Below are 18,299 nucleotides of genomic sequence, written 5' to 3'. Positions count from 1 at the left end.
AAAAAAAAAGAAAGAAAGTAAAAGAGATACAAAGTATCTCGCACGTTCTCTTCTTGTACTGGGAGAATGGCAATGGTCAACATGAATAACCTACTCAATGGAAAGGACTCGCGGTGGCTCCAGCTCGAGGTTTGCAGAGAGTTTCAACGCAACAAGTGTACCAGGCCTGACACGGAGTGCAAGTTCGCTCACCCACCAGCCAACGTCGAGGTGCAGAATGGACGGGTCACTGCTTGCTACGACAGTATCAAGGTAATATAACACTACATTATCTTATTATCGATTAATCTTTCATCTTCGTTAGTCATCGTCGTTATCTTCACTTCAATTCATATTTTATCCCGTAATATATAGGATTTATATATGTACATATACACATCTAGGAAAACTATGATTTTTCTCTCTTTTTTTCTTTATTGCAATTAAAATATATTTAGGACCCTATAGTATGGAAAAATAATCAAAAAAATTTATATTATTATACAATTTGGATTTATTAATTTATATGAAATTTATCACGAGATATTTGACATATTTCTATGTTATTTCATGATACATTTATCAAACGATTATATTAATACAATTATCGAATATCAAGCTTTTCAAGTTAGTAAATTTACGATTAAAAGTGGAGTTTAATAAATCGTTATAATAAAGGAAGAAACATTTTTCGCTATGAATTTTTTTTTTTATGCTACACACAAAAGATTATACGATTTTCTAATCGTGTAAGAAACGCTTAACTTATACATAACTATATATATATATATATGGATATATAGATGTATAAACGTGGGTACGATTAAATGGGCGGGGTGGGTGGTAGCCAAAGATACGAGCAGGGTGTGGCTCTTTTTCTTCCCCTATCGAAATGTCTTTTCTCGCGGATATTGAATGCGAAAATTGAATTTGCAGTTATTAATAGAGACAATTATTCAACGCCTGAGGGCAGACGAGAAGGGAACGGGGGGTGGTGCGGAGGGAGACGACGTCGGGGGAAAGAAAGTCGTTCTTTTCGTGAGTTTCTCCAGTTCGACGAATTGAACTACGACAAGGGGGGAAAAAAGGAAAAAGAAAAAAAGAAAAAAAAGGAAGTAAAAAAGAAAAAGGAAGACTTATAATACTTACTGCGTAAAAATCGCGTATAATCTTTTATCTTGAAGGTTCTCGTAGGTTCGTAACTCGTCGCGCAAATAGCCTTTTCTCTGATTAAATTAGGGAACGTTGATCTATATAACTATTATTTCTACTCATTTCTTTTTCTTTTTCTTTTTCTTTTTCTTTTTCTCTCTTTTGCAAATGATATTCGTCAAAGTGTAAATTACGTCTCCGAATATAGTGATGGATCAACAACGATTCATTTCTAAGCGATTTTTTTTTCTTTTTTTTTTTCAATAAAGTAATCATTCTTATTAGATATTTTGTATAATCAATTAAGCTTACGTTTACATTTATAATTTGAAAAGAAAAAACAGGAAGAAAAAAGATAACACACAATTCAAATCGTTTGTTAATTTGTAAAAATTATTCAAATCTTTTTTTCTTTTTGTTCTTTTTTGGATTAATCTATATTTTTAAATTGATCATTAATTTATATTATAATTATATATATATATATAGATTTTTTGTTTTGTTTATAAAGAACGTGTTAAATATATTTCTCAAATAAATACCATTATCTATATTAATTGTTAGAAATTGAAATGGAAGAGAATTTGCTTAAACGACAATAATAATTCCGCATAGTGTTTGGATTGACGCGTTTCATAACGATTCTATTATATTATGACTACGTTGACAACGTAACTGGTACGTTTTCTCATATAGAGTACCGGAAGGTAATCGTAGAATTAGAATACATCAATATGTCGGTATCTCTCGTAATAGCATAATTGGAACACGTCGACGTATTCTAACCATTTAATGAATCGATCGTTTTCTCTTCCGCCAACTCGCGAGATTCCCTCGCGTGTGACACGAAAACATTAAATAACTCATTCTTTGTGTTTTCTCTCTCGTATATTCAAAATAATATACATTTCAAATGAAATATATAAATATATATAGAGTAGGCCAAATTTTTGCGTACCGGCTAATATATACGCTTTACTTATTAGATCTTTTTTTTCTTTTTTTTTTTTTTTTTTTTTTGTATTTTCTTGTTTATATTAAAAAATTACGTTTACCAGTATGAACGAAAATATATATTTTAATGTCATGATGTGAAATTATCACGCAACTCTGTTGCAATCCTGATGCAACCGTTAAACATAACTTGTAATAGTATCCTCTTACGTAGAATGCAGCAAATTTGTATAGATAGCATTTGGCCAAATTTTTCTCTTAACGGCATAACAAATTTATTATTAGTTTCTTTGAAGATTTGTTAGAATCATTTTTTATTCGTTTGTATTAATAAATTACATGCCTGGGAATTGTTAAAAAAAAAAATAACGAACTAAATAAATATACAGTATTTTCTTTAAAATCGTACACATCGTTGCTCTTACTAGATTTTTCCTTGAAAATTATATTAATACAGCGTATTTCGGATGAAGAATATTTAGGAATTAATACATTAGTATAATTTCATTTTTTACATATTTAATGAGTTTAATTCGTAAAGATTATTTGTAACAAATGAATTAAGCAAATACGAAAATAACGTACAGGAAACGTTCGTTTTATTTAAATATTTGTTTAGTATCAAAAATATACTTCGAATATCAAACAATTTCGATTTGATATTTTATAAAATGAAAATTCAAACTTATCGCTAAGCCAGGAATATTAAAAAAATATATATATATATATATTAATTTAAACAATATTAAATATTACTATAATAATATATCAGAATGTGTTCAATATATTTTAATTTATTGTTAATTAACGTTTTTTGTTACCTAAAAGCACGAGTGTACTATTATATGAACCGTTTTCCTCGAAATCACACGTTAGACTGATGTATTGTCTCCTATGAAAGTTCTTTTATTGAATGTTGTTTATATGCCCTTTCAAATAATGAAATTCTATTTATTACGAAGATAATTTCTGTTAGACACATGCGCAACGTTCGGAAATTCATATAAACAATATTTAATAAAAGAACTTTCACAGAGGATAACGTGCCAGTCCGAAAGTGAATTTCGAAGAGGACGGTACATAGATCATATTTTCCGAGCTTTTCAACAACAAAAATCGTTTCCTTCGATTAATTAACAATCATTTCAAGTAAATCGAACATTCTAATTAACTTATTACTAATATTAATTAATTAATTACAATTATTTAAGGTAAATCGAACACTCTAATTTACTTTTTACTCGATATAATCGATTGTTTAAATGAAAATACATTTGTTTTAACGTTCTTAACAGATGATAATAATCGTGTGTTGTAAACGTTCATCTAATTAAATATCCGATCGAAATTATTGAAAATATATTTCATTTATATTAATATAATTATCTAATTAATATAAATTATATTTGAATATATTTATTTGTAAATTGTTTTTATTGTAAACTCGATTATATCAATAATTTGACACTTACAGTAATATATAGATAGATATGAAACAGAAGAGTACACAGTACGATGAACGGAAATTTATAGATATCTGACGTAATAATATGGATAAAGATAAAATCGTACTATCTGTTAAGCCTTCTATTCCTCATAGAAGTCTCTTTCATAAAGAATACTAACAAACGCCACACGCATATTATCGGCAAATACGATCGAAGTTGAACGCATTAAATTGTTCCTATTGTGTGTTAGTAGTCGACTCGTACCGATCGAGCAAGTATAATAAGAACGGAAATAACCTGGCTATCGTAGTCAACGTTATCATCATGTTGCCTTTCTTTACTGATAGCTAAAGAAACACATAAACTCTTGATATCGAGATAGATAAGAATCGAAGTTAGATAAATAACCAACCACATAAGTAGTATATATATATATATTTTATTATTTTATTATTATTTTTTTTTTATCGTCATCGAACGAGTGTATTGAAAGAATAGAAGAAGAAGAAGAAGAAGATGGAATAAAAAAAAAGCAGAACAATAATATTTCTTTATCAAGTTACGCTTATAATCATTTATTTTTTTTCAATTAACACTCTACGAACCTTTTTATTCGTTCGGCGGGTTATACTATATGAGAAAAACGTTTTTCCCTCTTTCGTTCGTTCGTGTGTTTCTCGTATTCGACGCACGCGGCTTCGAACGAAACTCCAACCAAAAATCAATTCCGACAGGGGTAGGAACGTGTTTCCTTAAAAAAAAAAGAAAAAAAGCCCTATACGAATAAAAAAAGAAAAATATAATTTAATCATCAGGAAAGTGTTATATATATATAATAGTAATATATTGTTGTGTAATATATAATATAGTATAACTATATAACACTATATTTTATTGTTAAAATAATAAATTTTCTTATCCAAAAATTTGTCTAATATTATTACTAAGTTCAATCTTAGGGATATTTTTTTTTTGGACAGGTTTTAATTAGATGAACAATCTATTAATCAGTTGAACGTTTCGTCCCTATATTTGAAACTTCCTCAGCAACTAAAATTTTTATTATGACATATTATTACTTATACAAATACAAAAAACTTACAATTATTTTACCTCGATCGTTATTGTTCACGAGTCAATATATCATCATTTCTCATTACAGTCATATATATATATATATATAAATAATAAAAAGAATTCGCAAACGATTGCTAATAGAAAAGTAGTTAACAATTTTCAAATAGAGAAGTCGGAGAGTTATTTAGTTAGTTAGTTATCGGTCGCTAAAGTTCCGATGTAAAAATAGAAAGAGGAAAGGGGCAAGGGTGATGGGGTCGGGGAGGTTGGGAGGGCGGGAGGGAGGGAATAGAGTAATAAACGAGGGATAGAAATCGAGAGAGGATCGTCGAGTTTCTCTATCGTCGGTTCATCGTTGGTGTCGTCGTCTTCGTCTTGCTCGTTTCTTGGTCGACGTCGTCGACGTCGTTTAATTCTGGAAGCCATTAATGTCGTCGTACGGGGGCAGGGGGGTAGAAAGGGGTGGGGGAGGAAAGGGGTGGAGGGGTTCGTTTGAAAGGCTCGCTTGTCCGTCGATCTTCAGCAGTCTCTTCTCGCACGTTCCTATATCTTTCTCTTTCTCTATCTGTCTTTTTTTTACTCTTTCTCTCTCTCTCTCTCTCTCTCTTTCTCTTTATCTTTTTCACACATACACAAGAATGGCAAAGAATGGCACTCGTTACGTTTAATCCGGCCAACGAAACGGCCTCCTAGCATGTGGACCCTCGTACACAACACCGATTTATTTCATCCCACGCGAGTTGTTGTAATCCACGTCTCCGTTGTGTTTTCAGGGTGGTCTCTCTCTCTCTTTCTCTCTCCCACTCTTTCTCTTTCTTTATCGGCATTTAAAAGATTAAAATAAGCTTTGATTTCTTCTTTTTTTTTTTTTTTTTTTTTTTTTTTTTTTTAGAATTTTTTTTTTTTACGTCTAGCACGATTTTATTCTCTTTTTATAGTAAAATTACGTAAATCTTTTTCTACGAATAGTACAAAAAAAAAAAAAAAAAAAAGGATTGATGCTAGACGTTTTTTGGAATATGGTTATTATATCTCGTAGAGCTATTAAATTCGTCGTTCGAAGAATATTTGGCAAAGCGATTTGGTCGGGTTGAATGTAATAAAGTATTCGATAAATTTGGAAAGAGAAAGAAGAAAAAAAGAAAAAAGAAATAAAGTATCACATTTACGTAGGTAATAGTTGGAAAATGAGAATCACCTCATATATTATATTGGAGTTTAAAGATTTGGGAACGACGAATTGTTGGTATTTATTTACGAAACGAACCAATAGGGATGTACTTAATTAATGCACATTGATATATACGTAATATTACTTAATAATAATAATAATGGTAAAAGACAGAAAGTTTTATTATTGTTTAATCGTGATTCAAAAAGAAATAAGATATATATATATATGTATCTTTTATATCGGTTATATGTGATATTTCCACTCTGATAATAGTCAAGAAGAATAATGTTCTTTTGAAGCTTCTCTCATAGTTGGGGGTGGAGAAGGGGGAATTCGCGTGAACACCCTCGCGATGATACTACTCGGTTTCGGGATTCGAATGGCCTCGTGAAAGTATCTTCTTGTCTTCTTGTTGAACGTAACCCAACACACACACATACACACGATACAATACATAACTAAAGTTAACAGCAATACAACGGCTACGATTCTTAAAGATTTCTCGTTGGATATAAGAGAAACTATCTTTCTCTTTCTCTCTCTCTCTCTCTCTCTTTCTCTTTCCTTCTGTTTGTTTCTTTCTTTCTTTTGGTCCTTGGAGCCAATATTACTCTTGAGAAAATATTAGCAATAAACCATTGCATTACGTAGGACCGGACCTCGGCTGGCAGCCTGTCCTCTTTCTTCTGTTACCACTCCCTTTCGAACGAACCACCAAACTTTTTATTCTCTCTCTCTCTCTTTCTTTCTTTCCTTGTATATATCCTCTCTTTCCCCCTTCACTTACTCATTCTCTATGGAGTCTACGTCTCGTTTCTTGGCTGTTTAGGTGCCAGAAATGCGGCTTTCCTCGCTTTCCTACGATGAAATAAAGGCTCATTTTTTGACTTGGGGAATAAAAGAGAGTGGCTATTACCGTTTCGTACGTCTTACATAGACCTCGTATTTCTTTCTTTTCTACGATCGTCGTCGGCCATCTCCCAAGGACAAGATCGTACCTACGAGGAAGCTAGATTAATTCGTCACGATGAAGAAGAAGAAGAAGAAAAAAAAAATATAACTTTGGTTTTTATCTGTTTATCTCTTTCTCCGTCTTCCTTTCTTTTTTTTTCTTTTTTTTTTTGGTTGACCAGATCGGATTCATATAGGAGGAAACGTTTACTCAGTTTTTTTCCCTTGTCTGCGAAGATTTTTGTTTTGTTTCTAAATTTTTGTTATCTCAAGAAATTTGTTTGAATTCGAATTCCTATAAAACACGTCGAGTTGTATTTTTATTTCTAATACTTACGAGGTATCCATGGATTTTAGTTATGTGCAAAGTTTTGTGTAGATTAATCGTTGTAGAAATTCAATTACGGTTAGCACGTCATTGGTCACTACTGAAAGATAGTTTACTATAGTCTCGTGTCCGTGGTCAAAGAACATCGATCAGAAGTTCGTCAAGTTCGTTGTTGGAAACTTTGATGGTCTGCGACGAAGCGAGTGATTCGAATACGAAATTGAAGATTCAATGGAATGTTTCAAATACATCTGATATTATTTCGAAGAATTTCCATTTTTTTTTCTTTATTATTTTTTAACAGATTGCAATGTAAATGTTTGACGATAATAATAATAATTAAGAATTTACACATTTATACAAGGTGGGGTAGTATTGAAAATCTTTACGAATTGCGTTGAATAAATATTTGTTAAAACTTCGAATAATTTTTATCTATAAAACAACGTAGTGTGTGTTTCGATTAAAAACGTTTCATTATGTATAAGGTCATAAAGATAGGAAGTACGTAGAAAGAATAAAAATACACGCAGAATTAGCCTAACGTCGTAGGCCATTTCAACTGAATGCACGCGATACAGAGTTATGGAAAAGGGAGTGACGTAATCGCGTAGTAATACAATAAGCAAGGTACTTTGTTAATTTGATATTTCATCTTAAGGTATTTCGTTACGATGTTCGTCACGGGGTTCTGGGAGTGACACATAATGTATTCGCATAGTATTCCTTCGTAGAACCCGATCTCTTCCATCGTATCAGAGTATCGTTCGTCGCATAATTCTCTTAGATATGTGTAATATCATGCATATTATACATACGTTCTATGGATGCACATTGGTACTAGGTCTGTTCACGTGCCTAACTATCAACGGAATAGATAGATAACTGATAGATAGATAGATAGATAGATAGATAGAAATAGTATGTAGGAGGGTGATTGTAACGACTAAATGCTCCTTCAATTTGCTATTTCACATCGTGAAGCACGTCGTTTCGTATCTCGTGCGTTCTACTACTATTCCTCCTGTTGTGTTGAATAATTGTGTCTATGTATATGTATATGTGTGTGTGTGTGTGTACATAAGCGTGGCGTGTAGTGGAAGAGAAGAGCCTTAGCTAAGGACGACGAGTATATTAATGCACTGGCGTATACGTATGATGGTATATTTGTAATGTTTGACTATATATAGATGTATAGGTATCTAACGTTCGTGTGTGTTTCGTATTCGACGAGTATCGATTATGAGAATATTCGATCGATCGATTATTCTACCGAAACGATCGGTAGTAGCAGTAGCAGCAGAAACAGTTACGCGAACCAGGACTACACACCAGGACGAGGATGAGGAGGAGGGGGAGTAGGAGGAGGAGTAGTACGAAGGGATGACTATGGCAACAGACAAGGGAAAGGACCTCACCCTCGTCGCGATGCCCAGTAACGACGTTACCATTCTACGAGTACTACTCCTCGTACTCCTGAAATTCGTACGCTCGATTCCAATTAGGTCGATTGGGACGAAAGCGGGATATTAAAATGGGAGGATTCTTCTCCCTTACCCCTTTCCTTTCCCTCATTTTCTCCTACCCTCTCTTTCTCTCTCCCTTCAGACTCTCCCGTTCTCTTTTCTTCAATAAAAATCTACGAGAATGCGTTTCGTGTGTCTGATATTTAAATGATTTAATAGACAGACCAATAATATCATTTCTCTTAGATATAGTCTCCCCTCTCGTACTGTTTTTTTTTGCTATTTCTTCTTTCTCTTTTTGGAAGGGATATGTGAATATCTCGTCATCTTGACGGTGTCTTTCTTTCCTTGCACTTGCACTTGCACTTGCACTTGCACTTGCAGCAGCAATAGCCCTCTCGAAGCAACTTCCCACGAACATTGACGTTCGAACCTCGTGCGATAGTTCTTATTCACCTCGCCGTTATCGATTCCAATTACCTTAAAACTTCCAATTAATTCGGCTGTCGAGCGAGCCCATCCTCCCCAACCTTCTACCTTCACCTCCACCTCTACCTCCACCTTTTCCTCCTTCTATTTCTCTTGCCAGTCTCTTTTTCCCTTTAACCAATCGTCATACTACCAACGACGTCGAACAGTAGCCATTTCTCGGTCGCAGATGTCGCGAACTAAAACGTCGAAAATGAAACGTCCTTCTTCCCCCCCCCTTTCCCCCCACTCTCTCTTTCTCTTTCTGTCTGTCTATTTTCTCTCTCATTTTTTGTATCTTTACTTTTATTTTCCTTTTTTCCTCTTCTCTTTTTCACTCTCTCTCTCACTCACTCACTCTCACTTACTCACTCATTCTCTCTCTCTCTCACTTATTCAATTCCATCCCACGCTCTTTACCCTATTGCTTGTTTTATCGGCTCGTCACGCCCCGCCGACGATCGGCGTTTCTTTATTCCTTTGTGTCGCGCCGGTATACCGTTTCGCATAGGCTAGCCTATTCGCCCGTGTCTAGCTAGCTAGCTTGCTAGGTATACATCTATGTGTATTTGTGTGGGTGTGTGTGTACGCGCACAACTTGGTCTCTTCTCTTCTCTCTCTCTCTCTCTCTCTCTCTCTCTCTCTCTCTACCAGTTCCCCATGCGGACACACGATAACGTGCCGTTTCCAAAGCAATGATAACGTATGGCCGATGGTCACGTATGAAAAATCATTTCATCGATGTTCGTTTTCGAGGATTCGTTTCGAATGAAACGGAAAAAAAGAATTAAAAAAAAAAAAAAAGAAAAAGAAAAAAAGAAATCAAATTTCGAAAAGAAATAAAATCAAAATTCACGGGTTTTTTTGTTTATTATTATTATTATTTATTTTTTGTTTTTCTTTTAATACAAATTCTATGGGGGAATATATATTTCCCAAGTGATATTGACTTTCACGTGTGTTTGAATTGTTTTTTTTTTKTTTTTWTTTTTTKTAATAATTAAATTATACGAATACATAAAGAAACCCTTTGTAATTAAATGAAACATCATAATATGCAATATTAATATTATTTTATTTGAAAATGTTACATATCGGGTTCTTTTATAAGTCACCCGTATAATTTAATGGTTATTTATTGTTTTTATTTTCTTTCCTTTTTTTGTTGTTGTTGTTTTGTTTTTTTTTTTTTTACTGTCCTATCTATAACGGAGGTGCTCGATACGGTAAATATAAACGGTAAAAGATCATTTTGAAACTTAACGCGTCTCGCGAGTCCCTCGGTGCATTCTCTCACGTTTCGCGTCTCTTTCGCTGTATTTCTTCTCTCTCTCTCTCTCTCTCTTTCTCTCTTTCTTTCTCTCTCTCTCGCTGTGTATTTTCAGACGCGTTATGTTAGACGTGACTCATTTCGCTCGTACTTCGTCGGATACGAGAGCTCGCATATCCGTCTTCTTGACCCCACTTTATCGTTAGTATGGTTGAAAAAGAGAGATAGAGAGAGAGAGGGAGAGGGAGAGTGAGTGAGAGAGTGTGAGTGAGAGAGAATAAAAAAAATGAAAACGCCGTTTCCTTTCTCTAGGAAGGAGGCCAACCTTGAAACTTCGTACTCGCGAACATAATTGCAAAAAAGTTCTTCGTAGCGTTTCTTGTGAAAAGTGTTAACACACATATACACACAGCATTCGTATATTGTATATGTATATATGTATGTATACGTCGTTTGCATTCGTGCAAATAGATTAACACCGACGACGATGAGATCAGAATAATTTCATCTCATGTTTATTGTTAGACGCGTAAGACGAATAATATTATTAACATTTGATTGAATGCCTTAGTCACTTCTCGTTATCTTTATAATAATAGTCCATTGGTAATAATTAAAATTTGTAATTAGCATAAAAGCAAAAAATCGATCGTATTCTGAGGTCTTTGCACTCGAAAATTCGATAGAAATTTTCGTCTCTCTTTCTCTCTCTCTCTCTCTCGTAAGATATAAACCCGTTAAACTTCGTTTGATTTTCACGCCAAGTATGTACGAATTTGAGCCAAGTCGAGTAGGATCGGTTGCCAAAAACTTTGAAAATTTTGCAACTATTTATCGGGATAATCTAGTTAGAATGTGTTACCCTATCAATTTTCGTTTATAAAGATAAATTAGATACGTATGTTACATTCATTTTTTTTTTGGTCGATGTAAAATTAAATACAATGTAGAAAACAAAATTTTATCTGGATAAAATTAATATGTTACGTGGCATATATATTTAGAGAAATGAAAATATATGCTAGTCTACGTGTATATATATATATATATATATATTTATTGGCAAGCCTGTTATACATTTTTATGAATAGGATAGAAAATCATCGGAAATCCTAGACGATTTTGCTATCGAGTGATGATAATTACGAAAACTTATGAGACCAGTAACTACGATATTTTTACTACGATGATTATAGAAACCAGCAAACTAGTAGTAATAGTAGTATCTACGCAATGAATAAATTCAAGAGTTTTTAAATTAGACTGTTACAATATGTAGAATCATCGTATATTCGAAGATGTAATGAGTAACATTAGACATTAGTCGTTGCAATATCTCCTTGCGACTAAGACAATTAGACAAGAACGAAGTTAACGATTAGAGGAGACAAGAGATACAGAGATCTAGATATAGAAATAAGAAAACGAAAAAAAAAAACAAAAAGAAATAAAAGATAGATAGAGATAGAGAGAAGAATAGATACACCAAATGTGAAATAGGTAGAGACCGGTGGTAGTTTAGTTGGGGGAGGTGGTGTAGAGGGGGCCAGGACGAAGGGAGTGATTCGGTAAAAGCGTTTGGAGAAAGGGGTTGGTGGAAGGAAGGGAAGGTAGGTGCGTTTCACGTTGGCAGACACGAAAAACATAGTTAACAGCTGCTACCTCCGGTGTTGGCGTCGCCGTGGTCGCTCTCTGCACCTGTCGCGTCCGTTAACGTGAGACTAAAATACGGAACGACGAGCTCGCGAGTGAGTGGAATAGTAGTAGTCCCTCTCGTATGCTTCGAGAGATCCCTTTTCATTATTTTTTTCTTCTTCTTAAATCATTACACTCTGTTTTTTTATTTTGTTCGAACGATCGTTCGAATTTTGCATTAGATTGATTGTAATCCAAAAATTTTGACTATCGAATACACTTAAATAATATTTCGTTTGATCATTTTGAAAATTGTTTTATTGAAATTACCTTAACATTTATGTCTATGATTTTTTTTGGATGAAACAGAGAATTATTTCGTAGGATTGCGAAAAGAGACATAGTTTCTTCCTAATTTCGAGATGGATGTATGCGAGTTGTCAAAGGTAAAGTTGTTCGAATTCCTCCCCCTTCCTTTCCCCTCTCCTCCTTTCTCTCTCTCTCTCTCTCTCTCTCTCTCTCTCTCTCTCTCTCTCTCTTTCTCTTTCAAGCGTGTTACGAATTAATCATTAAAGCGAGTTTCACGGTTTGCCCGTTGGTAGGTTTATATATGATTCTGTGATATGGCCGTGTGATTGGTATGATACCTAGTCCTCCGGGGCATTTCCGTGTACAGAGCAAAGTACACACACGTTTTAGTCCCCCTAAATCAAGGACTAGACTACTGTGTTAATTTTCATGAGCATAAACGAGTCAGAGGGTACCGAAGAATTTCTATGGATCATTTATATTCTATTAACGCATTAAAAATACTTCATTTTTGTATTTTTCCTTAGTAATAGTAATAGTAAATAATTTGTTTATTACGATATCGTTAAAAATTATTTTTATTCTAATATAATCGAAAAAGAAATCGTTGACAGGTTATATATCATATAGATCATATAATCATTAATCAAATATTAATTACAATTAATATATTGTTATAATATTAGGGTGTATAGAAAAAATGTAATAAAATAATATCAAATAAAAATATGGGTTATAGTAAAGATTTGTATTTGATATTGGCGAATATCATGGGCAAATAGAAGGTTGGTGGATAGTTTTTAGGTTTACAAAATTGAGAGGGAAGAAAATGAAAGAAGAAAGGTAGGAAGGAAACAATCTTAAACACGTTCTCTTGTTTCATTGTCAGTCATCGACTAATTGCGAATGCTTTCGCGAGGTCATAGGACAAAGGTCGTCGCATCGGTGCATCGGTGAAACGTTTAACCTTTCCCCTTTCCCCTGTCGTGCCGAACTCGTGCTCGGCGACGTGCCGAGGATTCGTCGGATTCGTTGGATCCGTGCATTGGCACCGATCGCGTGTATATACGTAAGTATGTACTTATGTGCACTCGAGAGAAAGAGAGAAAGAGAGAGAAAGAGAGAGAGATAGATAGAAGGGCTGCCAGCCAAAAGAGAGATCAACAACAACGCTTCGTTCTTACCGATCTATCTCTCTCTTTCTTTAATTCTTTCTTTTTTTCTTCTTCCTTTTATTTTATTTTTTTTTCTTTCTCTTTCGTTTTTTCTCGTCTATCCGTCGTCGTCGTCGTCGTGGTCGTCGTTTCGTAGCCGCGGGCTTCGCGTTTTCGAGAGAGAGAAGAATCAACCGTTACCTTCTTCTTTCTTTCTTTCTTTCTTTTGATTTCGTTCGAGCGTAGCTATTACAAATCATTTCTTGACGATATTGCTGCCAACATTTTTCTTTTCTTTTCTTTTATTTTTCTTCCCTTCCCTTCCTCTCCATTACTTTTTTTTCCATATAGAAATTATAAAAAATGATATGAAATATTAGAAAACGCAGACATTTGCCATTTACATTTACATCAATTTTATATATTAAAATATTCATTAATAGACAACGCGAAAGTCAATGGCCTGGCCAGATTGTGGTTCACCCTTTGAAATGAATACGATTAATAATCCATTCGAAATAACAATAACTGTTGGTAATATTTGATAGATCTGAGATTTGGTAGAGAAATGATTCGGAAGAAAACTAAAATGGGGGTGGGGGGAAAAAATTGTCGACCAATTTTTCAGTTTAACAAAATCTAAGTGGAAATTTATTTACGAAACTTATTGGGATCGAAATCAAAGGTGGACAAGTAAATGTTAGAGAGTTGGAATGAAGGAATGAATGAATGAATGAATGAAGGAATGAATGAAGGAATGAATGAAGGAAGGAATGAAGGTACAGGGATCCGAGTTCGGTTCGTTCGGGCGTGCATTGTTAGAGCTCTGGAATCGATTCGAGTCGGCGACATGCGGCAGACAGAGAGACAGCCGGGTTTGCTACATCACCGACAGACAGACGGACGGACAGACAGACAGACAGACAGACAGACAGTCAGACGGACAAGTAGAGAGAGAGAGAGAGTGAGTCGGCGACAGACGGGCTGGCAAGCAAGCAAGCAAGCAAGAAAGCTTGTGCTAGATAGCAGCAAACGAGCAACAAGGCAAGGTAGCAGGCAGGCATGCAGGCAGGTAGGCAAGCAAGCAAGCAGCTAGACAAGCAGGCACAGGGCAAGACAGGCAAGGTGAATGCAGGAGAAGGACGGAATAGTCAAGATGGTGGTGGTAGAGTGGGATTTGGGGGTGGTAGATGGTAGGCGGAGAGAAGGAAGGAGGAGGAGGAAGGTTGGCAGGTTCTCGTGTATTACTTCTAGCCCACAAACTACGCCTCCTTCAACCCCCCCCCCCCCCCCCTCCCCGCCTCCTTCTCGATATTACGTCTCTGATATCTTGCAGAAAGAGAGAAGAGAGAGAGAGAGAGAGAGTTACCTCGCTGAAATATCTTACGTAGAGCAGTCTAAACGTTTGCTATTCCAGCCGAGTGGAAATTCATTTAATTGCCTCGAAAGATCAAGAGCTCTTCTCTCTCTTTGGCCTGGGTCTCTCTTTCTCCTCTCCTCTCTTCTATTTTCCTCTCCTTTCTACTCTTCCTTTAGCTTCGATACCTTGCTTCTTCTTACCACCGCGATTCTTCTTTTTCTTTTTCTTTCCTTTTTCTCATCTCTTCCGTCTTCTTCTTGGAGAACTCGACGCTGCTTTTCCATAGCTCGTATGTGTCTTCTATTGCTATACATATGTATATCTTGTGTGTCTAGCATATATGTAACAAAATTGATATACATATACAGTTTCTGATCATCCCGGCGCCATTCTAGTTTTCATCCTCGGTTATGTTAAGAATCAGATCAGGAAAGAATATTACGATAGGAAAATATCGAGCTGAACGCGAACTTTCTTATTGCAATTGGGGTCAATCGTTCAACTAGAATATCATCTTTCTCTTTCCATTTCTATTTCTATTTCTATTTCTATTTATTCTCGTTTGCATGTGCGCCGCGCCAGTTCGTGCCCTTAATTTATAACAGTCTCGATTTTCGACTAACTAACTAATCCGCGTCAGTTAAACGATACTTTTCGAAAGTTATCTATTATGTATAGATATATTGTATAATAGTAGATGTTTATTTATGTATTTATGTACGTATTTTATGTATCTAACGTGCAATACCGAAAAGCAACTTGTAACATACAACACTACTCGTTGCATTATAACAGTCTGTCTTCGTACCGATGTTTCCCTCGTTATATACATATCAATTAAATTCATACAAATTGTTAATTATTTCAAACTAATATGAAATAAGCTTTTGTTCGATCGAATCGTTTGACAGATAGATAAATAGGTTATTTGGTTAAATTGATGGACATCAAATTTCAATTAAACAATTCCATTTTTCTTCATACGAAATTCTCTGTTATTTTATTTAACTTCTCTATAAAGATGAACCAATAATTAGTAATAGAAATTTGAATCCAATCGAGTGTTCGTTATCAATCGATCATTTTATTTTATATATATATATATATATGTATATGTGTATGTATGCATGCATGGAATGTAGGTCGCTTTTCGTATAGGGGAAAATATCAGGGCACAAATTGATATCTAAACATATTTTTTCATTTTTCAATAATGCGATATAAAACCATCGATAGTTAGAGTACCCAAATAATTTCACTGTTTTAACTTGCCCTAGTCTTCTTTACTTTTGTACTATGTCTGTACATGCGGGCGCCAGCTTGTCCTCGGGAATGAAGTCACGCGTCGTTTAAAAGTCAAAGAACGTTGTGGGAACTTAAGTATAGAGATCAAATTAAATCGATTTGAAAGGTGGAAGAACAAGAGAGAGAGAGAAAGAGGAGACTTCGTTGTAAGCGCGCGGTTAATAGGTTCTCCCTTTATCTTATCTTTCTCTTTTAATTTCCCCCTTTTGTGTCGAACAAATCAGCGAACGCCTCTCTTCCTTCTTTCCTTCTTTTTTCAACCACCCCCCTTTTTCTTTCTTTCTCTTTTCCTCTTTGTAATTTCGTCAAGTAGTAGTACTATTCGCTTCTCTTTCGTAAAAGGTAGAGATTTCTAAATAGCTCCTTGCTCGAAACAGCTTTGCAATCGGAAAGCTATAACACTCTTCTCTCTCTCTCTCTCTCTCTCTCTCTCTCTCTCTCTCTCTCTCTCTCTCATTCTCATTCTCTCTCTTATTCCCTCCTCCCACTTCCCACAATACTTTGGGCCAGAGAAGACGATGACGACAAGGGACTTGTATTATTTATACAAAGACTGTTATATGTATCGGAATCGCATGACAAAGTAAACGACAAAAGACGTCAATGCTTTAGCACCCTCTTAACGTACAATATATATTCGATAAAATGACTTTGAACGAAACGTACTAATTGGAATTCGCTTTATTATCGTTCATTCGCGGTAGAATCAAACGAGCTTTAGTCGTTCTCTCTGTTCGAACCAGAGTAAGTCCATTCCCACCTATATGTATGTGTGTGTTTGTGTGTATGTATGTATGTATCTATAGTCAGTCATTCCGTTTATTACCTTTTGCGTAAGTAAGAAGATATCTTTCCTCGTCGTTTGATAAAAGTAAGTAGAAACGCGACGTCTCATCCTTGTTTTTCTTTTTCTCTTCCCTCTTCCTCCTCCTCCTACTCCTCCTCCTTCTTCTTCTTCTTCTTCTTCCTCTTCTACAACTTGTTTCCCCTGATTAATCTCTTAAACTTTGAATTATTTATATCGGACATTTATATCGTTGGGAAAAATCAACGTTCTCTTTTTAAACGTTTCTACTCGTCTTTCAAAGGCTTATCCATTCTTTCGTATTTATTCGCGAATTAAAGGATAGAGAGAAAAAGTACACATGACTTTTCTTTGCTATTCCTTGATCCTGTGTTATATTGCTGCCGGTGCTGGTGCTGGTGCTTGTGCTGGTGCCTGATGTTGCTATTGCAATTGCAGTTGCTGCTTACGTCATCGTCTGCTTTTAACGATACGCATTTTGCTACGTCCACCTTTGATAGCCAACTTTATCGGTTTATATCCTGACACTTGAGTTTATCCAAAGCACGTTTCTATCCCTCCTTCCCTTCTTCCCCTTTCCCCCTTCAGTTCAAACAACCTTCATTTCTTCCTTTTCTATCTTACAAACGACAATGAGAAGAAACTCTCATTGTTTTAACTCTCCCTTCCTTTCATCGCAATATTCATTGGCTATCGTCCAAGATCGGTAAAGTTTTCTTATATCCGAAGAATATACCTACTCTATCTACTTACATACATACATACATACGTACATACATAGATAGATACTTAAATACATATACATATATATATATTTACATAAGTAGAGACGTTTACTTACAAGGGAGGAACATCGATCCGCGTCTGACGGAGTTGTCTGGTCTAGCCAAAATCTTGGCGAGAGAGTCTAGTTTACGATCGGTCAATTTGCCTAATGTTGGACTCGGAGAAAGTAGGTACTCGTAGAAGATCGTACAGGTAGAGGAGGGTTTAAACTATACACAGGTACATCTAACTAGCTAGCTAGCTAGTGAACGAGTGAACGAGCGAGAGTTAGACGACCACTAGAATCAGCATCAGTAGCAGCATCAGCAATAGGACTACCAACAGTAGCAGTAGCAGCAGCAGTAGTAGTCTGTAGCGGTCTATCGTTTTCACGTAATTTACGGTAGTACGGCATTAACCACAATACCCTGTCTCTGTCGTAATAGAACGGTTGGCTTCGCTCTGAACTGGGGTTAGGGATAAGAGAGATAGATAGATAGATAGATATATAGAGAGAGAAGGAAAGGGGGATGGAAAGGGGGATGGAAGAGGAACGGAAGGGTCGATCATCAACATCGACATCGTCGTCGTCCTTATGTTTAGGCTTGCAGAGCTTCGTTCTGAGCTACGTACTGAGCTTCGTACTGAGCTTCCTACCGGAGTTTCGTGCGTATTGCGTCCCAGTCAGAAGGATGCGGC

The sequence above is a fragment of the Polistes canadensis genome, unplaced genomic scaffold (assembly GCF_001313835.1).
Source record: "Polistes canadensis isolate GaletaPanama2010 unplaced genomic scaffold, ASM131383v1 scaffold_20, whole genome shotgun sequence".
NCBI lineage: Eukaryota > Metazoa > Arthropoda > Insecta > Hymenoptera > Vespidae > Polistes > Polistes canadensis.
The sequence above is the reverse complement of the archived record's forward strand: the minus strand, read 5'-3'. Positions refer to the sequence as shown.